General features: G+C 38.3%; 1 pseudogene; it reads right to left on the reverse strand.

Moving 5' to 3' along the window:
* Positions 1–21,353: 21,353 nt before the first annotated feature.
* LOC102982694 (protein lin-28 homolog B-like) lies at positions 21,354–24,677 on the reverse strand (annotated as a pseudogene).
* Positions 24,678–25,591: the final 914 nt, after the last annotated feature.

Below are 25,591 nucleotides of genomic sequence, written 5' to 3' on the forward strand. Positions count from 1 at the left end.
TACCTTGAGTGTGACTGGCTTAGAATCCTCAGTGTGTTGAATGGGCATTTTGCTTTCATTAAGGTATTTACCTTTATCCCCAAGTTACAGCTGAACACTCATTCTGCTCTAAGGTCTAGAAAAAGAGTAAAAAGACAGCACAAAGTCATGCAGCTAGTGAGTAAAGTAACCTGGACAAAAACTACGTAACCTTGTTCTTGTTCTAATACCAAGCACGGCCATTGTGCTTACAACATTATAGTTTTGAATAAAATTAGATTTTTTTTTTTTCTTCGGTACGCTGGCCTCTCACTGTTGTGGCCTCTCCAATTGCGGAGCACAGGCTCCGGACACGCAGGCTCAGCGGCCATGGCTCACGGGCCCAGCCGCTCCGCGGCATGAGGGATCTTCCCGGACAGGGGCACGAACCCGCGTCCCCTGCATCGGCAGGCGGCCTCTCAACCACTGCTCCGCCAGGGAAGCTCTAGAGTAATTTTAAACTAAATACTTAAGATCACTCTTCAAAGCTGCTCAGGAAACTGGCCTGATTTCAGACATGAAAATGTTTGTACTTTATTAATATTGCATCATACAAATGAGCATTTATTATGCATAACACTTCATAGCTTTGCTCTTTTGAAAAATTTTTAAACCTCCCTTAAAGTTATTTACTTAGGGCAGATGGCATTTTCTGCCCTTTCTTTTTAGTAAAAGACTGTTTGATCTAAAATAATGAGAAGTGTTCCTTTGAGAACTGAAGTCTCATTTTTTTCCCCCAGATAGAAGCATATATCTGAGGCATATTTCAGGACTTTGAATTGCTTCGTCAAATAGCTTGTGCAAGATGGGTATTTGTTGCTTGGCTGGTTTATTAGTAGATTTGTTGATTAATTGGAATTTAAATTGAATACATTAACAAGTCTAGGTAAGATTAATGAAAAGGAATATGACTGGTGAGCAAAGAGAAATAAATATGAAATGAGCAAATATGGAATCTTGAGTTTTGCAACTTTCACTTTTAGAAACCAAAATCTTTTTATTTTTTTTTATTATTATTTTTTAAATTTTTATTTATTTTTATTTATTTTTTTTTTTGCGGTGCGCGGGCCTCTGACTATCGTGGCCTCTCTTGCTGTGGAGCACGGGCTCCAGACACGCAGGCTCAGCGGCCATGGCTCACGGGCCTAGCCGCTCCGCGGTATGTGGGATCTTCCCGGACCGGGGCACGAGCCTGTGTCCCCTGCATCGACAGGCGGACTCTCAACCACTGCGCCACCCGGGAAGCCCTGAAACCAAAATCTTTTTAAGAGTTTAATTTGAATTCATAATGTGGAATAATGCTTGAGGTGGCACCTAACAGTAGAAGCACTAAATTAATTCATTAAATGAATATTTGTTGAATGAATAAATTATATGATTATTTCCTTGTTAAACTGTTTTAAATCAAATTCTAATTAGTTTTAATTCAGGGTCCAAGATGAATAATAGAATATGATACCATCTATTCAGAATATTTAATTTTCAGTTGAAAAACTGACCTGGAGCGGTAACATAACACGGGCTCCAGACACGCAGGCTCAGCGGCCATGGCTCACGGGCCTAGCCGCTCCGCGGCATGTGGGATCTTCCCGGACCGGGGCACGAGCCCGTGTCGCCTGCATCGACAGGCGGACTCTCAACCACTGCGCCACCCGGGAAGCCCCGAAACCAAAATCTTTTTAAGAGTTTAATTTGAATTCATAATGTGGAATAATGCTTGAGGTGGCACCTAACAGTAGAAGCACTAAATTAATTCATTAAATGAATATTTGTTGAATGAATAAATTATATGATTATTTCCTTGTTAAACTGTTTTAAATCAAATTCTAATTAGTTTTAATTCAGGGTCCAAGATGAATAATAGAATATGATACCATCTATTCAGAATATTTAATTTTCAGTTGAAAAACTGACCTGGAGCAGTAACATAATGTCTCCTACATTTATTCCAAAGTAAGTTAGACCAGAATCCAGGTTATAAACATGTATTTACAATTGATTAATACATGTTTATAACCTAGGTTGATTTTATGTGTCAACTTGCCTGTATGCACAGTGCCCAGATATTTGGTCAAAAACTATTCTGGATGTTTCTGTGAGGGTGTTTTGGGATGAGATTTACATTTAAATTAGGAACTTTGAGTACAGCAGATTGCTGTCCATAATGTGGGGGGGGGGGGGGGGTGGGGCTCACCTAATCAGCTGAAGACCCGAATAGAACAAAAGTTTGATATTGCCAAGAAAGAGAAATTTCTCTGTAAGACTGCCTCCCCTAGAGTCTGTCACACAGAGTGAAGTAAGTCAGAAAGAGAAAAATACTGTATGCTTACACATATACATGGAATCTAAAAAAACAGTACTGATGAACCTAGGGGCAGGACAGGAACAAAGATGCAGACGTAGAGAGTGGACTTGAGGACCCTGGTGGGGGGCGGGGGCGGGGAAGGGTAAGCTGGGACGAAGTGAGAGAGTGGCATGGACATATATACACTACCAAATGTAAAACAGATAACTAGTGGGAAGCAGCCACAGCACAGGGAGATCAGCTCGGCGCTTTGTGACCACCTAGAGGGGTGGGATAGGGAGGGATATGTATAGCTGATTCACTTTGTTATACAGCAGAAACTAACACAACATTGTAAAGCAATTATACTCCAATAAAGATTAAAAAAAAAAAAAAAGACTGCCTTCAGAATTTATCTGCAACATAGGAACTTCATGGTCCTATGGCAGACTGCCTTTGGATTCAAATTGCCACTCTTTCCCGAGTCTCTAGCCTGCTAGCCACTTCCCCGGGCAGATTTTGGACTCTCTAAGCCTCTGCAATCATGTGAGACAATTCCATAAGATAAAACTTTCTATATATACACATCTTATTGGTTCTATTTCTCCGGAAATCTCTAATACACTAACATTTTATTTAATAAGTTCAGAAGCCATTGTTTGTACAGATTTCATTCAAGTTATCCAGATAGTAACCAAAAGAAGGACAATAGCAATGGAATAAGAACAACAGCTTCCTGACACAGTGGTCAGGAAATCTGCATTCTATCTTTTTCTAGCTGAGCGAACTTAGATAAATCTTTTAACTTTTCTTCCCTTCCCTGTTACTCTATATGCACAATTCAAAATGTTTTCACACATATTATTATTATTATTAAAGTAGCCCAGGTAGATAGACTGAGAAGCTTATTTTTAGGTTAAAAACGGGAAATTAGGTCCTAAAGACCTGAAAATAATTTGTCCAAAGTTAGAGGCCTCAGAATCGAAACAAGGTTTTCTGAACTGTAGATACAAGCAAATGAGGTGTGACAGTATATACTGGAAAGCAACCAAGAACAAGCATCAGAAGTCTAGTTCTAATGTTGGATAATAGTCCCATTTTTGCCATTAGATTATGAACTTCATAGAAGTCTTTTTTTTTATATTGCGTAGTCTAAAGGCCTTATATACATCCTGGAACACAACAGATATACAATAAATGTGAGAGGACTAAACGAATGAATGAACAAAGAAAGAAAGAAAATACTCCCCATGTAACCATGGGAAATTTACTTAAATGTTCTAAGATTCAATTTCTCCAAAGAAGATTAAATGATTTCAAAGCTCAGTAAGTCTGTAATTGGACTATCACCAGCATCATTTCTTCCTCTAAAGTTCAGTGGCTCATCTTGTATATTACTATGACGGTAAAACTACTTTATAAATTCAAATATAAAGCAGTCTTGTTTTGAACAAGTTTGACTATGTCTTCTAAATTTAGGAACCATATCTGTCATTAATATTAAATGCTTAATGACCCATTTGTAGGTTCCTAACTATGCTTGAAATTAAACAGTACTGAATATATTCATGTGTGAGTTGAGGGTATCTTTTTCTTTAGCTATACATTATCATGATACTTTAAGACAGTTTACTGAAGATTATTAAGATGAGTTTTAAATAAATGAAGTATAAAAACTATATTTAGTTTTAATATTAGGAAACTCCAGTTTCAATTTCTGCTCAACCAAAATCAAGAAAATCAGATTGAGTGAGAGATTCATATCATACTTTTTAATATCCCTCGTTCTGAGAGTAAGATATTCAATATCCTCTACAGATGACTCTTTCAAAATATTTTTTGACAATAAGATATTAAACTTAACTTGGAACAATGTTCTCTAAGGCCTTCTGAAGCTTTAAAATGTCATGAGGCTATGCTTATCTAAGATATGCAGATTTCAGTTGATTAATATTAAAAGCAATTCTATTCATCTCGAGTACACATAAGAAAAAAGTTTAAATCAAAATCTTTATAAAAGGTATAGTAATATCTTGCTGATCTTGAAGTCATGTAACAGAAACTTCAAGTGTTCAGAACCAGCAAATACCTTTAAAAAGCCCCTTAGCAAGTAAAATATTTCTAACAAATATTATGAGTAAGTTCTTTCAGGTACTTACTTAAAGACTATTTATTTCTACTTTACATGTAATTGAATAAGTTTGGCTATATTATTTCCCAGTCCTGAAATAAATTAGAAGCAAAAAAACAATTAGGAAGAAAAGGAGGACTTCCAAAGGTAGATGTGTATACTAGTGGTGAAATGAGATATTTTGACAATGAAAGAAGAAACGAAACAAAATTCATTCAGTTGTCTTCAGAGTCACTCTACCACAGCAATTACCTAACTGATGTTCATAACTATGATGTATAGACATAAGTATGACTATACTATAATATATATATATCTCCTTTTATAAATGCTTCCATCAAATATGGCTGAAATTAAAGCAGTTTTTTCTTGAAAAGCTTAACTTTCAGTTACTTTAGAAATTTACTTTTGTAGAACCTAATTCTCCAAGAAAACACTTCCCAAGAAAAAGATATTGTTATATGTAACCAAAGCCTTTGAAAATCACCCCTTGAGAGTTTTAAAAGCCAGGGACTGACATATGATTCAGTAGAATGTTGAGTTGGGTATTGTTCCAGCATGTGTTGAATTACTAAGTGAAGGTTATAGATTTTATACAATCACAAGACCCTCCATTGCTAGGAAAAGATTAACTTTTATCATCAGAAGTAATTTCTAAGCTTTTTTCCCTACTAGGAATTTACTAAACTATTGTTAAATATACAAATAAGCAACCCTACTAAAATTTCCTGTGGATATAACACTGAGCCACTGAAGGTTAGTGATGAAAGATTTTGGTTAGCGCAGATTCCTACTGCTTAAAATAATTCAGAAGTATATCCCAAATAACAGTAGGAGCTATAAAACTCAAAACAATTTCCAATGCCCTCCTCCAAACCAAGTCTCCTTCTCTACTGCAGCTTCTGCCAAGCATCCTGAGTGATTTAACAATCCCACAGATCAGCCATCCCTAACCTCTCAGTTTCTACACTTCTTCATCCCTTGGATCTTCTTTTCTACCTTAGCTACCCACTTCTGTAGTCACAACCTTGAACTGTTGATATTCATTATCACATATTCAAATGTTCCCTTTTTTCTAATCACAACTTTTTTTCCAACTTATTTTATTATTTTTAATTGAAGTATTGTTGCTGTACAATATTTTATGTTACAGTGTACAATAGAGTGATTCACAATTTTTAAAGTATATACTCCACTGATAGTTATTATAAAATATTGGCTGCATTCCCCTTATTGTAGAAAATATCCTTGTAGCTTTTTTATACGTAATAGTTTGTACTTCTTAATCTCCTACCTCTGTACTGTCCCTCTCCCTTCCCTCTCCCCACTGGGAGCCACTAGTTTGTTTTCTATGTCTATGAGTTCACTTATTTTTTGTTTTTTCACTAGTTTACTGTATTTAAGTATACCCATGGCTACATTATTTTTAATGCCAATGCATTATCTGACCCATTAACATCTCTGACTTCTCAATATCCATCAGGCATTTCTTGTTACTTTCCAACTCATTCATCTGCCTTCCATATTCTTGTACCCCGAAGCTCAGCTCTGCAGGAGAAAATTCCCTAACTGGACAGATTAATATCACTATTAATTTATAATCTCCAGCTTTAACTAGGCCTTCAAAGAGTCCTAATATTAAGTTTCCCTAATAAGCTTACTTTCTCAGAGTATCAGTTACCTGTTACTACCTAAAAAAAAAGACAAAATCTGCAAATCCGTTGGGGGCTGTAATATATGCCAGGCCCATCTGGGACAGCTCAGCTGGGGCAGCTCTGCTCCACATATGTCTCATCTTCCTCCTAGAATAAGCAAGCGATCCTAGACATGTTCTTAAGGCATTAGCTGCAAAACAAGCAATCAAGCATCAATGTGCAAGGCCTTTTAGGATCTAAGCTAAGAACTGGCATAAAGTCACATCCACCTCATTCTTTAGGCCAAAGCAAGTCTCACAGTCATACCCAAAGTCAGAAAGTAGATATATTATCTGCCTCTTCTGTGGAAATAACTGCACAGTTATGTGACAAAGAGTGTAAATATATGAAGCAGTGAAGAATTGGTGACATTTATACAAACTAAAATACCCACTCTCTGTAATTACTATTTCATGACTTCTTCAAGCTCCTAAAAACCACCATTCCATGCCAGCTCCATATTCCAGCAGACAACATGTTATCTAACTTCATTGAGAAAATAAAAGCTATTTAATAGCAAAATCTCTCCTGATTTCTCCAATAAATATGCAGAACCTCCTGCATCTCCATCTATTCTTTTACTCTCTTGCTATAATTGAGGAATCATCTTTTTCATTCCCATGCGCTTTGGATCTACTCATCTTATCAGCTCATGGACCTTGCTCAATTATTTTCTCTGTCTCATCTAACATTTTCTTCTTCCTTTTAGCATTCAACCACCCACACTATCTCTGTATTCTCCTCCATGGCTAATCACCTTGAAAGAAAAGTCCAAATACATTGACTCTACATCTTCATCTCTTCATTATTTATATGAGGATGACTTTGGTTTAAACAATAATAAAAAGTATGATCTCATGCATGCATAGGTCACAATTTAGTATCTCTAAAATCCACTGAGCTCTTCTTTCCTCTGTGTTTTATCTTTGACCTTGACAGACTTCCTTCTTTGTCGTAAGACAGCTTCTGGCATCATCTAGGAAAACATGCTTCCTTATTCATATCCATCAGGAAAAATGGTGGACCTCTCTTTCAACCAAATGATAAAAGTTCTCTTCAGTTTGATTGGACAAATAAGATCCTGTGTCCAATCTTGGACCGTTAACAGTCACCAGAGGAATGCTATATAATGATTAGCTTAAATCTGAATTCTAAACCAGTAGAGATGGGGAACGCAGTATTACCACAATTTGTTTTGAATAACTTTACCTGGGGCTGAAAATGGAGTAAGCATCTCTTGAGTTACATGGGCTGTTGCAGGTAGTGAAAGAACATGGTAGACTAGAACAAAATCACGGAAAAAAAGGTGAGGATGCTGGTTGGGCAACGGATGGTGTTCATAGCACATTCACTTCTGGTTTCTGCCCACACTGTTCTATGCATTCTTCTTTCTAAGGTCCAAGTTACTAAATCCAAACACCAGAATTTAGTCTTTATCTTTCTATAATTCTCAGCAACATTCAACACAGTTAACAATATTATCATTATCATGAGTCTATGATTTCAGTTTATGCAAAACTCTATTAGCTTTTCTTCCATCCTCTGGACACTTCTTTTCAATTTCTTTAGCTAGCTCTCCTTGACAGCAAAGGTTTGGAATTCTCCAGGACTTGGACCTAAGACTAGACTCTCCATGTTCTCATTCTATAGCCTTTCCCTAGATTTTGATCTTTCAAATATACATCTCTGATATATAGTTTTCCTCTTAAGTCTGGAACAATTTAATCAGCTGCCTGTGTGCCATCTCTATTCTTTGTTTCCAAGGCATTTCAAACTTAACAGGTCTACACCTGAGCTTTTGATTTCCCTCCCACACAAAAAGGGTCTCCCCCCAATATTCCCCTTCTAATAAATTAACAATTCTGTTCATACAAATGCTCATGCTGGGAACCTAGGAATCATTCTTGACTTCGCTCTCTCTCCCTCATCTCCCACATCTAAATTACCTCTTACATATTTTTTCCTCAAATATGTTCACTTCTCTATATCTCCACTATCATCATCTCAATCCAAGACTAAATTACCTTCTGCCTAGACTACTGTGATGGATCCTGATGATATTCTCTAGCTTGTTCTTGCCTTGATTTGGTGTTTTTGTTCATCATATAGAAATCACAGTAATTACTAAAATAAAAATCTGATTATACAGATCCACGATATAACCCTAGTTCTTATTGCACTAGGATAATATCCAAAACCTTTAGAAACTCTACAAGGTGATCCAGCCTTCCTCCACAACTTTGTGCTACATAGGTTACAAATGAGCTACACTTAAATTTCTTGACTGAGCGCTTTCCCACTGCATGAGCTCTCTTCTTCCACATTTCATTGACTAATTCCTACTCATCCTTCAAGTCCTGACTTAAACTGCCACATATTTAATTTAAGATTTCTATGACCCACCAATGCAATTAGACACTTAACAACTTGTTAAGGTTTGAACACTGATGCTATCAAGTAAAGACACGTTACCTTTTGGAAGTTGTTAAATTTTTTATGTCTTAGTTTCCTCACTGGTAAAATGGGAATCATGATTAACAATACCAAGGTCATAGGTGTATAGTTTCCTATGGCTGCTGTAACAAATTACTCACAGACTTGGTGACTTAGTGTGACAGAAACTTAGTCTCTCACAGTTGTGGAGGCCAGTAGTCAAAAATCAGTTTCACTGTTGCAAAATTGTGTTAGGGTTAGGGTTAGGGTTAGGGTTAGAGGGTTAGGGTTAGGGTTAGGGTTAGAGGGTTAGGGTTAGGGTGAGGGTTACGGTAGGGTTAGGGTTAGGGTTAGGGTTGGCAGGGCCATTCTCCCTCTGGAAGCACTAGGGGAGGATCCATTCCTTTTCTCTTCCAACTTCTGGTGGCTGCCAGCATTCTGTGACTTGTGGCCACGTCATTCCAACATCTGCTTCCATGGTCACATTGCACCTCCTTTTCTGTACTCTCAGATTTGATACATAATCTCCCTCTGATTCTCTCATATAAGGATACTTGTGATTGGAACTAGGGCTCACTGGGATAATCCAGAATAATATTCCCATGTCAAGATCCTTAAGTTAATCACATTTTCAAAGACCCTTTTCCCTTATAAGGTAACATTTGCAGGGTTCAGGGATTAGAACCTGATATCTGTGGTTGGCCATCATTCAGCGAACAGCAATAGGGTAAGTGAAAATTAAATGCACAAATGTGGTCAGCATGTAGTAAAAAGTCATGCATTCAACATTTTAAAAAGTTAAGTATCTACCGTGCACAAAAATGTATAGATACATCAGTGAAAATAATGGACAAACTCCTCTTCAGGGAGGTCTCATTTTAGTGGGGGACAAACCACCAAAAATAAACAGATTTTTTTTTTTTTTTAAATAGAGTTAGCATATGATCCTGCAGTCCCACTCCTGGGCACATATCCAGAGAAAACTATGATTCAAAAAGATACATGTACCCCAATGTTCACTGCAGCACTATTTAATAGCCAAGACATGGAAGCAACCTAACTGTCTACTGACAGATGAATGGATAAAAAAGATGTGGGGCTTCCCTGGTGGGGGAGTGGTTAAGAGTCCGCCTGCCGATGCAGAGGACGCAGGTTTGTGCCCCGGTCCGGGAAGATTCCACATGCTGTGGAGCGGCTGGGCCCGTGAGCCATGGCCACTGAGCCTGCACATCCGGAGCCTATGCTCCGCGCAACAGGAGAGGCCACAACAGTGAGAGGCTCGTGTACTGCAAAAAAAAAAAAAAAAAAAGATGTGGTATATATATACACTGGAATGATACTCAGCCATAAAAAAGAATGAGATATGCCATTTGCAGCAACATGGATGGACCTAGAGATGATCATACTAAATGAAGTAAGCCAGACAAAGAAAGACAAATATTATGTTATTGCTTATATGTGGAATCTGAAAAAAAAAAAAAGATACAAATGAACTTATTTACAAAACAGAAATAGATCCACAGACATGGAAACAAACTTATGGTTACCAAAGGGGAAGGGGGGGATAAATTAGGAGGATGGGATTAACATATACACACTACTGTATATAAAATAGATAACTAACAAGGACCTACTGTATAGCACAGGGAACTATACTCAATATTCTGAAATAACCTACAAGGGAAAAGAATCTGAAGAATATATATATATATATATATATAAAACTGAAAAATAATATATATATATACCTGAATAATAAATATATATAAATATATATATATACACCTGAATCACCATGCTATATACCTGAAACTAACACAACATTGTAAATCAACTATACTTCAATTTAAAAATAAATAAATAGATAGATCGATCTATCAAATAATGGGGGATAAAAAGCAGAGTAAGGGGCCTAAGATATGCTGTAGGTAAGACAGGCAAGGAAGGCCACACCTGTAAGATGACTTTTAAGCAGAGACCTGCTTGTGTAAAAAAATCCATCAGTTAGCTATTATATTAATAGCATTTATCACAGTTTATAATTCTATATTTATCCATGTCATTATTTAACATCTGATTCTCTAACCTGAAGTTCCATAAAGGCAGAATTGGGTCTATTTAAGAAACTGCTACATTGGTGGTATCTGGCAGAGTTCTTACACATAAAATTAACCAGATTAGCAAATATTTTCATTTAATAATACAAGACGACATTACTATAATGTTTTTTTAATCTCAGACTTCCACTTTTGCCTCTGATGGAGGAGGCTGAAGCAGGCTAATATTTGTACCATATAGCTAGATGTAAAACAAACAATAAAAAATCCACATCTGTTTGAAAAGGGAAAGTGGAGAAGAGAACCAGTATGTGGGAGGCCAAGATCAGAGAGAGAAGGGAATCTCCAGAGAGGTGAACTGACATATTGTGAGCCACCCTTCCTCTTAAGGCATTTGCCAATTCTAGGCATAGAACAAGGGACTGAGAAACCAAGCAGAGGAACTGCAGCTAAGAGTCAGAGCTTTCGGTAGATATTTGGACAATCTCACAGAACTAAAGAGATGTTACAGGGGCTTTCTTCCTGATACCAACCAGTTCTCTGATTGTCCAACACCAAGTGGTGTCCAACAATTCAATTCAGTTCTGACACGAACTACCTGGAGTTAGATCAGACCCCCAAGTTAATGGCTCTGTCCCACAAGACTGCCCCCACTTCAGATGCCAGCCACAAATGAGGTGCCCAGCTACTTGTATTGTATTCCTGCCCAGCTGACTACAGAGGTTCCCACGACTCCACCTCGGGTTCAACAATTCACTGTAATGACTCACAGAACTCAGGAAAACACTTACTTTACCTTTACTGGTTTATTATAAAGCATACAACTCAGAAGCAGCCACGTGGAAGAGATGCGTGGGGCAGGGTATGGAGGGAGGGCACAAGGCTTCCCCATCCTTTTTAGGTGCATCTCCCTCCCAGCACCTCAAAGTATTCACCAACCCAGAAACTTTTAGGGGATTTTATGGAGGTTTTGTCATGTAGGCATGATCGATTACTAACACTCTTCAGTCCCTCTCCCCTCTCCAGAGATGGGGAGGAGGATGAGACTGAAAGTTCCAGGCTTCTGATTAAGTCTTGGTTTCTCTGGCAACCAGTCCCCATCTGGAAATTTCTAGGGGCTCACCAAGAGTCATCTCAACAGCACAGAAAGTACTTCTTCTACTCCTATTCCCTGAGAAATTCCAAGCTTTTAGGAGGTCTGTACCAGGAACCAGGGACAAAGACCAAGTATCTTTCTATGATACCACAGATATAAAAACTGAATTCGGGGCTCCACTTCCACTTCCAGGAAGATGAAGTACACGTAATTTACCCATTCCTTTCACTCGACACAACTAAAAACTCTGGAGATTATATGTAAAACGAACTTAAAAAGACTCATATGACCCACATGACCCAGCCATTCCATTCCTCGCTATCTACCCAGGGGAAATAAAAGCATGTCCTCCTACAGACTTGTACATAAATGTTCACAGCAGCTTTATTTGTAATAGCCGAAGCCAAAAGTAATCCAAATGTCCATTAACGTGTTAATGGATAAATACCTATACAATGAAATACTACTCAGCAGTAAAAGAGAATATAGATGAATCTCAAAATAATTTTGCTGAGTGAAAGAGGCTAGAAAAGAAGATACTACACATTGTATGATTCCATTCATATAAAATTTTAGGAAATGTAAACATAACGACAGAAAACAACAACACAGTGGTTGTCTGGCTATTAAGGGTCAAGAAAGGTTGGGAGAGAGCAATTATAAAGTAACAGGAGGAAACTTGGACAGTTTTACAGGTATACATGTATGTCAAAATTAATCAAGTTATATACTTAGCATATGTGCAGTTTATCATAAATCAACTAGATTTCAAGAAAGCTTTTAAAATTAATTTTATATTTTCCTATGTGTACATGCAAATTATAGTAAAGCATCCACAGGCTTTCATATTAGAACAAAAAGCATGGTTACTTCTTGGAAAGAGAATGGAATTGGGGTTAGCAATCAAAGTGGAGTTTTTCATTATCTGTAGTTTAATCAATACAAGGAGAGCACACTTATTCTCGCAAGTGAAATTTAAGGTAAAATAATTACAAAAAAATGTGATGAATTCTATCATCCTCTCAGCGTGAACCCAAATTAGGAAGTGACTAACTCCATAGTACAGGCAGAAATGGAAAAAGAGAATGACTTTCAGAAAAAAAAACTTCAGAGAAGAAATAATACTTGGTATGAATCTTAAAGAATAGGATTCTTTAAGGAGAGGAAATCTAGAGATAATAAGCAGTATCTGACAAGGATGACCAAGGGATCAGTGCAGTGTAGTGTCGGGGTAGGGCGGATACGGGGAGAAAAGAGTGTGAGGTGAAAGGAGTTGAGAGCTCCGCCAGCAAGGAGCTTGCAGAGGATGGGTAGAACACACGAAGAAGGAAGAGTCAGTGCTGTGGGAAAAATATAAGGAAGCTTAGAAAGCAACAGACAGCCATAGAAAAATTTTAGCAGAAACCTAATATGATAAAATTTGTGTTTTTAAAAAATCACCTTGGTGGCACTGTAAAAGGACACCTTGATAATTTGTGTGGGAGAAGAAGAGTTCCTTTAGCTCAGGCATTAGAATACAGAGAGAGTTGGATTTAAAGGATCATTATAGTGTTAGAACATCTCACTGAGTGACTAAAGATACAGCAGTTTGGGGATTAGCTGACTGGGGAAATTATTACACAAAAAACAGAGAAGGAAGGAGTCTCTTTGTTGTGTTATTTTTTTGTTTTAATTCACTTCGTTTGTTTGGGATTTAGTTTTGCAGAGGTGGCAGTGGTTCGTTCCAAGCATAAAGATTTTTGAGATTTTTGCAATATCTGTGGATGAATATAAAAGCCCAGCACTTAGGAAAGAGGTTGGGTCATCAGCCAACAACATGTAAGTATCAGCTGAAGCCCAAAGACAGAGACTAGAAGTTAGCTAAGGGTAGAACCCCATAGAACAAAACTACTTAAAGTATAGGCAGAGAAAAAGAAAGATGTTGATTGAGAAGTGAGGTTGTGGCAGCTAGGGATAGAGAGCACATAAAAAGCAATGGAGAGGTGGAGAGGTCAAGAGTTTTAGCAAGAGAAAGAGGACCAGGAGGGTGAAGAGTGAAAGGGATCGTTGGAACTGGCCATTGGAAAGCATCGATGGTGACCTTCGAGAGGGTCTTTTTGGTAGAGTGTGAGAGTGGAAGCCAGACTAGAGTTTGTGTTGAGGAAGTTGAGATGTTGACTATAGATTAGGCATTCAAATGGTCTGGAGGAGAAGAGAATGAAAGAATTAGGGTGGCAGCTTGAGAAGGATGGCCAAGGAAAGAAGAAGCAGCACATAGAAGCAGGAGTGGAGACAAGAGAATGGGGGATTGACTTGAGCAAAGTCCCAGAAGACAAAAGAGGATGCAGTCAAGGGTACTGGCTCCGGCAATTGAGAAGGAAGTAGCAATGCAGAAGGCCACAGGTAGTGAGGAAAAAATAAGCTATTTCATACCAGGTGACTGCCTCTTTTTTATTTTTTGTTTTTTGTTTTGTTTTTGGTAGGAAGTCAAATCATCTGCTAAGAGTGAAGACATTAAGGATGAAATGATTTGATAAAGAAGACTTATAAAGGTTTTAGAACAGACCTCCGTGATATTATGTGAGAAGGAGTTAAATAAGAATATATTAACAGCCCAGTTGGCCTAGCTGTGCTTTGAGATGTGTTTACAATGGCACCTGTTGGGCCCTTTGGTGACTCTAACCCCACAAGGCTTTATTAGTAAGCAGCGGTTTTCTGGTTTCATGATGAAATCACCTGGGGCACTTTAGAAAGCACTTTCACCTGAGTGCACATCCCGGAATACCCTGATTTAATCAGTCTGAGGTACTAAGAATTTTAAAAGCTCATTAGGTCATTCTAATGTGCAGCCAAGCGTGAGAAACACAGTACTCAACCCTCACTTCTTTCATTAGTTAAACCCAGGACTGAGTTCAAAACATTGAATATAGTTGGATTTAAATTAAGTGTAACCTGGGCATCCAAGATAATAATAAATAAATGTTCAACAAGAAACTTCAGGAATTATAACCATCTCAATGCTGCACACATTCACACTTCAAAAGTTTATATTTTCATCACCTAGGCTTGCAGTTTTTGTATCCCCACATCAGCAAAACTGTCATAAAATCTAAGGAAATTTTTTAAACTTATCAACTATCTGCCAAATAGTGAAACAGGATGAATGATGTCAGGTTTATATTGTCCATCATGATTGATGCAGACTCAGCATATTTATTCAGCAAAACTATCATCTTGATTGTTCTGGTTTTTTTTTTTGCTTGCTTATTTCTCATACTGTTTTCTAATCTAAAACAAATGCCATAAAAAGTAATATAATCAGTAAGACAAGAGGAAATTTCAGTCTGGGTTTTACAGTCCTGTCATTTAGAGTCTGGACGTCAGTTTTGCAAATTCACCTATGATTTTATAAACCTGGCAAATTGAGTCATTCTTACCAATTTCAGGAAAATAGAAAATTATTCACTCAAATATGTTTTCTGATTTTGAACACTAATTCTAATTGGGATTACCCAGTTTGAAACAAGCCACAGGTGATTACAAATAGCAAATTAAAAGTAAGGGGGGGCTTCCCTGGTGGCGCAGTGGTTGAGAGTCCGCCTGCCGATGCAGGGGACACGGGTTCGCGCCCCGGTCTGGGAGGATCCCACGTGCCGCGGAGCGGCTGGGCCCGTGAGCCACGGCCGCTGAGCCTGCGCGTCCGGAGCCTGTGCTCCGCAACGGCAGAGGCCACAGCAGTCAGAGGCCCACGTACCGCAAAAAAATAAAAAATAAAGGGGATTGCTAAAAGGAGTCACAGCGCCAGAGGCAAGAAACCAGAGCTAACACAGAGAAGCGACACAAACAGCTAACTCCCATTCAAAAAAAAGCAGACATAAGATCTCAAAAAACAAGTCATTTCAATTAAAGACAAATGGCCTTCATACCTCAAGATTCTCTAAGGCCTAATAGAGACCCTGAAACAAGGACAAATTTATGTTTAATATGTTTGGTTTACACACTTTGTGTTTGTATGCATATACACATATGTATGTGTCATATATCTAAATATTGGGGGGCATACATTTTTTTTAATTTAGAGAATATATTTGGTTATACCATCTTGGAAAATCATAGATAAATAAGGGACTAGTTTATTTTAATCATGTTATAGCAGAATAAAGTCCTCGCCTCTGGTAAAAGCAGATGTGATGTCAATCTGTTAAAGCATCCTCTCTTCTGTAGCATGTCAGATAAACTCTCTCTGGTCTCAGTTTTTTGGATCCATTAATCAATCAAATCATCATCCCTTTTCAATCTAAGATAGTTTTATTACCGGTTATTGTGAGTTTACACTAATCTTAGTTCATTTCTCAGAGATGAAAAGTAATCCTCTTTCAGTCTAGTATCATTTACATCTTTCCCGTGAGTTCATTCCAAATGAAAATGAAGGATGAGTTACCCCTAGGACACTTCCCTGTAGATACCTGTCATCATGGTATACATCATCAATTGACATTCCTTACTTTTTCCATAGATTCAGAGATGCAACTTTTGAAGGGAACCTGGAAATTTTTACCCACTGAATTTACCAGCGTTCGTATAGTAATACCATCAGCAGGCATATGATATCTAGGACCTTTAAGAAAACACATGATCAAACCAAAGTGAATTGAGTAATATGTGTCCATGGAAGGTATTTATTAAGTATTTATTAAGATACTTAACCAACATTCAAAAATGCACATACTCCAGCAAGTTAAATATAAATGGATTTGTAAACTTCGGAGGATCACAAGAAATAATTCATGTCCAAAATTGAGAGCTTAGTAGCATTCAGAAAGTTTTTTCAATATCTGAGAATCTTAAATTATTATACAAATGAGAAGATAAGGCCCAAATGTAAAATGGTAAAGCATACTAAAGCATTTATTTATGAAATAAAAAGCATCAATGTTCATTTCCAGAAAAATTATAGAAAAGGTAAATGCACGCAATAAAATGTAATAAACATCCTTTTAAATGCATAGGTGAGCTTGCAAAAAGTAAGAAAAAAGTCCAGGGGTCAAAGGAAAACAACTGAAGAATGAGCCATCTCAGGCCTGGGTTCAAGTTTACCGCACTCATCTGGTCAGTGAAGTTTAACTAGCAGGGGGTTTAATACAAAATACATTCTAGAACCAATGATACTCCTAGAACTCTAGGCAGAACAAATGCAAACCCTTTCAGGAGAGACCGTCCCTTAACCCAGGTGAAAAGGCTCACTAACTATAAATTTCAGCTGAGAATGAGCTTATTCTCATTCTCCAACAAAGAAGTCAGATGAAAGTACTACCTTTGAAACAAGGTGCTACACTGAGTAGCTGTGCTTTCACTTATTGTTTTCTCTATGGTCACCCCAAGTGATCAAGTTGGTTTTGCAGATGTTACTTTCATTTCTAAATTTCACTCACTGTTCATTTTTCTCACTGTTCAGACATAATCTTTCTATATGACTTTTTTTCTGTATTATATCCTCAAGTCCTTACATGGTTGTGGAGTAGAAGGCAGGAAGCATGGAAAAACAAAGAAATATGGTCTTTCTTTTAACATCCAGGCTTATTCAATAATCTATCAACCAGGAGTGAATTTCAACTAATAGGGTTAAAGTTAAGCAGTTACATATTTCCAGAGGAAAAAGTCAGTAAATAGCTTATGGCAATTATGTTTTTAAATAACTTGTTTTTGCGGTTATGTCACAGAATTATTATGGATTCAGTGTAACCTCCTGCACTTTCTTTATGCATATATAAGTAAAATGATAATGAATTAGATGTTTCAGAATCCTGAAGGAATGCAGAAATATGAAAATTTTTCTCAATTATCAGAGGGGTAAATTGCTTTCACCTAGTTGAAGTTTAAAGTACATTTTATGTATTCCATTTCCTCAAATGTCAAAAGTCTCCACATGGAATTCTATTTACTAAAACATATTATTTCCCGACTTCGGCAAATTGGCATTCTCGTACAAACATAATTTTAGTGACTGAAATTCTTCTTAAGGAAGGTGTTTTTGACCTCCCATGTCCTGTATAATTCATCTTACAGTGAATGTTACAAAGTCTATTAACACTTATGGGCTTCTATTCACAAACTAAATACAACTAGCAGTAACTTGGGGTCACATTGGTGCAAAATAAAACTGGGCCAGAATATGAAAAAAATATCAGCAAAAAAAAAAAAAACACCCTATATTTATTTGTAGATGGACCAGTGCTAATAACATGATGTTTCTTGATCTTTTCCCCTACATTGCATGCCAAACTTCCAAGTTTTAAGCAGGTGAAAATCCTTCTAAATCTTTCAATTGTAAAAATACATCCAAAGGCTTCTAAGTAAAGACTAGAAATGCAAGTATATCTACTATAATCTGCCATGTAGCAATGAATAGCTCACAGGGCTAAGAGACTGGTAATGCCTCTTTCTTAGAAATTACAATTGTGTTGACATGGAGGGTGAGGTCAAGGGGCAACTAATTCACAGACCCTCTGCCCAACCCATTAGCAACTCCTGTAAACTGATGCTTCACACAGACCCTACCCCTCAGTAGCTAGAAATGGCATTGCACGTCCACCCTCTGTTCACTCCTTGGCAGCCAGTGCTAGTTTATTATGTGCCTGGGCAATAATGCTTCAATACGCTTGGCCTCAGGGCAGCACAGACACAAATGAAGGAGACTGGCATCTCTGATACTTTCGCCCAGCACAAAAACATTCATACGACCAACCTCTCTTCCCAACCTCTTCCCGCTACCGACCGACCTCTGGGCAAAGTAGCTGTTTCCAAGATTGCTTGTGTGTTCTGTTTTGCTTCAGTAGAAGAGTCCCTATAAGTCTTTAAACAAAATACATGATAACTTGAAGGAAATGCTGGGAGACAGCTAACTAGATGAGATGCTTCATTATTCACAAGTCTTTGTCAGAAACATGCAGTTGTGAATTGCTATCTATACTATAGATAACAAGGTCTGTACCAGAGCATCATCAGCCATTGTAAGGCTGGAGAAGCATAGAGGTGTGCTATGCATCAGCTATGAGGTAGCCTTTTGCTGTAAACAGAATAATATTTCACCCATGTAAATGGACACTGTGCTTACGTCAGTGATATTCACAAGGGCAAGGAGGTGAGGAAGTCTCCTTTAGAGTACTTTTCACATGAAATAAAAATAGGAGAACTGATATCTGATATTCAGAAATTTTCATCTATGTTAAACTCAGAGGTTAGTTATTACTAACATCAGTACGTTGTACTTATATAAAGGTCTAAGTTATTTGGTTTGTTTTGAGTAAGCAGGACTGTAGACTATTCTGTAAAGAAACAAAAATACTATATGGTATGTTCCCAGAGCAAATTTCTTTGTCCTGAGTGTGTTATGTAATAGTGATAATATTCTTATATAAAAAATAAACCCCAACTTTTAATCATAAGATAGGTTTGGTATGTGCTTAGTTCAGTCTGGTGAGATGCTTTAAAAGGATTTCAAGTTGCATCCATAAGGTCCATAGTTATAACATGTTTCTTTCTGTCTGTCTTTCTTTAAACCATGATCTCAGCTCTGAACCTTTTATATGTAAACAGGGAATGTCCAATTCTCGAGTCCATTATTTCCTATTTCTAATAAGGTCAAGGAACTTCGGTTTGAATTTTCAAAGTGGCTTATGTTTTGTATTTTTACTGTTAACCTGCTTATTATACCTGCTAAAAATTAAGCAACGCCACTTTGATTTGTCTACATAATTTAAATAAGCTTACGATCCTCACATAAGGCAAGGAAGTACTTCTTTATCACATTCAATATCATCAAAGAAGCTCTGCATCACAGCACACTGATATTTCAGTATGTCCCATGGAGATTCTCACAGACACTGTCAACTCAAGCTGAGTTGACAGTGATATGGCAGCCCAGCCCGAGGCTTGCTCTCCTTCTGTGTGGCTTGCTTGCTGAAATGGCAGCAACCGTACAACAAGCCTCCCGCGGCAGGACAAGTTGGGGAGGGAGCAGAAACTGTTCAGCAGAACGTGTCTCATTTGAATCATGCTATTTTCTGTTTTTGATTATCTGAGCTTACACCAACAGGCTCATACAAAACTATATTTATTGCCAATGTTAAGCATCGCCACTAATTGGTACCTTCTTGGAGATGTTCCCGAAAGTGTCCATAACATCTAGAACCAGGATGACACCAGAATGAATGTTTCTCATGACTGAAACCTGAAGGGATCAATACTATGATTGGCCCTCAGCCAGTTTATTAATATAACCGAGGACCAACCTGAGAAGCGTCTCTGTCCCCATCACTGAATGTTCATCCTGAATCTCCCACATAGGTCCCTTCCGTAGCAGCACTGAGGGAATTCCCCTAAGATGAACTGTATTGTGTAAAATACTCCGAGCTCTCTGGTAGGAGAGGTTTGGGAACCTCCTGCCCCAGGCTCATCACTCTAGTCTCCCGCCATCAAACACGGTGCTTTTTAATATTATTCAAGGTCATATGTAACTGGGCAATTGTGAGCATCCACTTAAGTTTTCATTCTCAACCCTGGCATTTTACATCTGTGCTGTTTTGTTTGTTTGTTTTAGAAACAAGTTAGGTAACTCTCCAGGGAGAATAAAAACAGCCACCAAAAACACACACCTAACAACTGCAGTTTTCCTCCAAGGTCTTCAGTAGTAAACAAGGAGGCCTCCGCTCGAAGCGATGGTTGGAAGGATTGACTCAGTCAAGGGAAGCTGCGGTTGCCACAGTCCCTCAAAAACCTCACAACAGGTAAAAGATTATAACGAGTATCAAAATACCATGGAAAACAATCAAGTCACTACCTTTATACACTGCCCTCCCCTTCATTTCTCTGAATAGGCATCTAATTTACAATCAAAACATATGAATTAAAAACACTGAAATAGCGGCTCAGAAATTACACATTCATTGTCTTTTCTGGAGTTATGTATACCAGATTCAAAAAAGCTTATGGCAGTCAGAGGCATATGGAGTTAAGGTACTGCCTTCAAAGGGGATGGGGTGGGGGACACACTCTACAGATATCAAGAAAAAGAGGCAATCCCAAATTCGGGAGAACTGATGTCTTAAGAACCTTTAGTACCATATGATTGGCAGCTCTGAGATCTGAAGTATCCTTTGGTTCACACAGAAGGTAACAGTCATTTTTTTTTTTCCTAATGCAATATAAAGAGAATGGTATTTCAAGAAAAACTCCAAGGGTTATTTTCAAAACCATCTAAAATGCTTCACTTAAATTTTCAATTCTTGGGGATGTCCAATTCTGCGAGGGAGGGTGTGTGCTTACATCTCTATCCACACATATATAAAGACAAACCCTCTTTATATGTATGTCTACATTCTATAGAAAATCCTCCTACACACACACACAGACTCAGGTTCTCTCCCTCTCACACATACACATACAGGTACACAGAGCATCGCATCCTCTGAGTCACGTGACACATGACACCCTGCTCAAAGGTAATTTGCTTAGAGTGATTTGCCTGTTTAAAAAAATTCACTGTTCCTCAACAGGAGTTGAAAATCCCAGGTCAGCTGCTGTTTGTGCAATACTGTTCCCTGTACTTGCATGAGGTAGACTTCCCAACCGGGGAGAGAAAACGATACGTTAAGAAAAAGGGTCATGTCTTCTTCCGTTTTTGAACGGAAGGCCCCGTTTTGCTTTGATCTTCTGGTGCTGCAGATGACTTTGTGGAGGAAGCTTCTGCAGGTGACGTGCCTGGCCACTCTGAGACCTCGGACCTCGCCTCCTGAGGAAACGGTGGTGACGGATAGCCGTGCCCTCCCCCCACCTCTCGAGGGAACGTCGAAGTGCGTGGCTGGGGCTCTGCTTCCGGCCTTCCCTGAGAACAGGCGGGCGGCTGCACCCAGTTCTGTGAGGGCAGTTCGCCACCACGTGCGTGATGCTCTGACAGCAATGGCACTTCTCTGGCTGAGGAGGTAGACTACATTCCTTAGCATGACGATCAAGGCCACCACTGTTGTAGCATCGGTCTCCTTTTGGTTTTCTTTTTTGTGTGCCTTCCCTTTGGGTCTTCTTTCACTTCCTAAACAGGGGCTCCCACCAGTCCTGTTACCCATATTGATTCAAGGCCTTTGGAAGATTTTTTAAATGTGAATTCCACTGGTTCTCCTTTTAGGCTTCTAAATCCTACCATGAATAATTTGCTTTGGTGTACAAATACATCAACTAGAATATCCACGGGGCTTCCCTCTCGGTTTATGGAGATGAATCCAAATCCCATTCACGCGTTGAACCACTTACAGTGGCCAGTTCCATGCAAAATCTGAGATTCCTCCTCTGCCTGCTCTGGCCGCTTCCCGGGCTCTTTCTTCTCCACCACCTCTGCTTGCCCCGCCTGGGGCTGATGAAACCTGGTTGAATGACCTCACTGTCTTCTGAAGAACATTTAAGAAATTTCCGCAATGAAGACACTAAATACATTCTGTAAGATATTACTCGAAAACACGCAATATTTATCAACGTGCAGTTTAAAAAAAAAAAATTTGTTTTGGAGTACAAATCCTCGTAAGGCACCCGCATCCAGTGTTCCAGTCAATCGTCAGTTACTGCTCCTGCGAATGTATCGATTCTTCGTTGTTGTTTTCTTTTCAAAAGCAACCTAAGTCCAAGCGCGTTTTTCTCTGTTCTCCTCAAATCCTTAATTCTAATTCATAAGCCATAGTTTCTTATTACCAATAGACTGAATTTCTGAAACACTTTTCCTGCATTTCACAGACTTCTCATACCTCAGGCCATAGTTCCAGAACCATGTCCTCATGACTCCTGACCAAACCAAGTCCATAATTGTCTCACCCCTTTCTGAGCTCCTACAGTAGAATCAGACAACCCACTCACAAACTCCGGTATACTTGCCCTATGTGGTTCTCTAGTCAGTCGTGGTAACCTTCATGAGAACAGGAATCTCCTGTCTTTATAACCTCGCATGTCCCTGAGCAAAAATGGGTTCTTATTAATGCTAATTTAATTGTGCAACAGAGTTTCTAAATTATAAATATATTTATAACTTATAAAGAGTAAGGAGAAAAACCTTAAATCTTCTCAGAAAAATGGTTCCTCCAAATTATACAATAACCCGAAGGGATATGAAGATTTATGTATACATATAGCTGATTCACTTTGTTGTACAGCAGAAACTAACACAACATTGTAAAGCAATTATACTTCAATAAAGATTTTAAAAATTATACAATAACCCTAAGAGCAAGGACCTTTGAGTCATGTTTTTTCTCTTAAGCACCCAGCATTGTGCCTGACAGTAGAAATTTAATAAAAGTTTCTTTTTTTGGCCCATGGATGCACAATAAGAAACAGAATTAAATGCTATTAAATATGAGAAAAAGAGTATGTATCTAAAATCATTCTATTTTTCAAGGCAAATAGTGATCTGTTTGCTCAGCTAAGCAGATATATACCTGAAGAATTATAGGTCAGCATCCACTATACAAGAGCATATAATTAGGACTTCTGTTTATTTAGTTTCTTATTATCTTAAATAGCATCACAATTTTTACACACAACAGACAATAACATACAGAATCAATAAGCTACAGTCTCTGGGATCATAATAAAGAAACTGAAATCTGCTCAAGAGACTGCAGTTTTTATGACATATGGTAAATGAATATGTCAGTATTTATTCTCAAAATGCAAAAAGAAAGGGCTGGGGTAAGAATGGGCAGGAAAAGGGAATTCTGATTTTGTCGGAAGTCTTTCATATTGATTCGGATTTACCAACAATGTAAGCGCAAGTTATATTTACAGCTACCAGTGATTCACTCTTTATTGACTTAACTTGAATATTCTTTTTTATATTGTGATACTGACATTATAAAAACCACAGAACCGGGCTTCCCTGGTAGCGCAGTGGTTGCGAGTCCGCCTGCCGATGCAGGGGACACGGTTCGTGCCCCGGTCCGGGAAGACCCCACATGCCGTGGAGCGGGTGGGCCCGTGAGCCATGGCCGCTGAGCCTGCGCGTCCGGAGCCTGTGCTCCGCAACGGGAGAGGCCACAACGGTGAGAGGCCCGCGTACCGCAAAAACAAAAACAAAAACAAAAAAACCCCCACAGAACGGTCATTTTAATTTTGGATTTAAATCTGTCCCAATTTCACAATTACGTTTTTACAAAATCCATATTTAAAGTGTTTTCATTAATATCTTATTTTTTGGCTTCTATGACAGAATATATCTGCTCTCTAAAAGCTAGAGTATATGCAGTTTGTGTTTCATCAGAAAAATTAAATGTGATAATTTATGTGACTCGATGTGTTACTACTGTGTTTTAGAGCATCAGGAAACCTTTATTTCAAACCTTTTATATCCAGCATCTTTTCTCCCTGAGGGAAAATATAATTTTTTATAAGGATGTTGGTATAATATGAAATACTTTGAGGAGCCGTAGTTCATACTCTTAATATCTAAATGTTTGCCCTTTAAGCAAGATTTTGCTTTTCCTATGATGATTCTTGCTTGGACTAATGTCTCCAGATTAAATCCCTGCCCAACTCCACCATTCAGATAGTTCAGCCTGTAGATTTCCCATCGTTCAATGCAATATTAGCCAGCGGTATTGTTTAAACCTGATTCAGATTATGTCACTCCTCTGCTCAAAACACCAGTAACTTCTCATCTCAATCATAATAAAGGGCAAAGTCTTTAGAATGCCCTACCAAGACCATTGGAGTCTTGTTGCTCACAACCCCTTGCTCACCTCAACTCCTACGTCTCTCCCCCTTACCTACTCTTCTCCAGCACCTTGTTCCTTGAATACGCCTCTTCCACTCTCATCTCAGGACCTTTGCACTCACCACTGGCTCTACCTGCCTGGAATGCTCTTTGCCCAGATATCTGCAGTTTTCCCTCATTTCCTTCAGGCTTCTCAAATGATATCTTCCCATGAAGGTCTTCCCTGGCTACCATATAAACTAGCAACATTCTCTGCCAGCCCTATATTCTCCTTCACTGCTTTATTTTTCTCCATAGCACTTATTACTAAATGATCCCATAATATATTTATCTATTATTTATTATCTTCCTCCCCCTTTAGAACATAAACTCCTCCAAAGCAAGGACTTTTTGTCTATTTTGCTCACTACTGTGACTTCAGCACCTATAAGAATACCTGGACACAGTTGGAACTCGATAAATATTTGTTAGATGAATTAATTCATTGTTGTAAATAGAAACACTTATTAATACTTATGAAACTCCAACCTACAGATGTAGCATGACATTTCTCTCTGAAATCAGTTCCCTACAAATTATATCTACATTAAGTATAACCCATTTATCTGTCATTAAAGAATTAAAGCATTTTAAACACAATAAAAGAGTACAAATGGAGGACGACTTGTCATATGTCTAAACATTTAAGAGTTATTAAACAAGCTAAAAATGTTAATACATAACATACCTTTCTAGCTTGATAATATGCCTTATTAATGACAAACGCTTCAGGCCAAATTTTTCAGCTATTATTTGGAAACAACTGTTTGAAAATTCATTTATATATCTTTTTGTTCTTGGTTTTGTGTGTGTGTGTGAGAGAGAGAGAGAGAGAGAGAAAGAAAGGGAAAGAGAGAGAGAGGGAGGGAGACAGAGAGGCAGAGAGAGAGACTGTATGTTGCCAAGAACTGAGTCCTCCTCACAAATATGTTCTGATAATCTCATCCATGAAAGCAGTAGCCAACTTCGTCCTAACAGAACCAAATTTGAGTACCTTTTCATGTTGGCCCAACAGCCCTAGCCAGTATTCACTGTGCAAAGAAACTGAACTGGGAAGTGATACCAAAAGTGCTTTCAGTGTAATCCAGCAGCTTTCCATGCTCTTCTGC

This window comes from Physeter macrocephalus, chromosome 1, assembly GCF_002837175.3.
Source record: "Physeter macrocephalus isolate SW-GA chromosome 1, ASM283717v5, whole genome shotgun sequence".
Lineage (NCBI taxonomy): Eukaryota > Metazoa > Chordata > Mammalia > Artiodactyla > Physeteridae > Physeter > Physeter macrocephalus.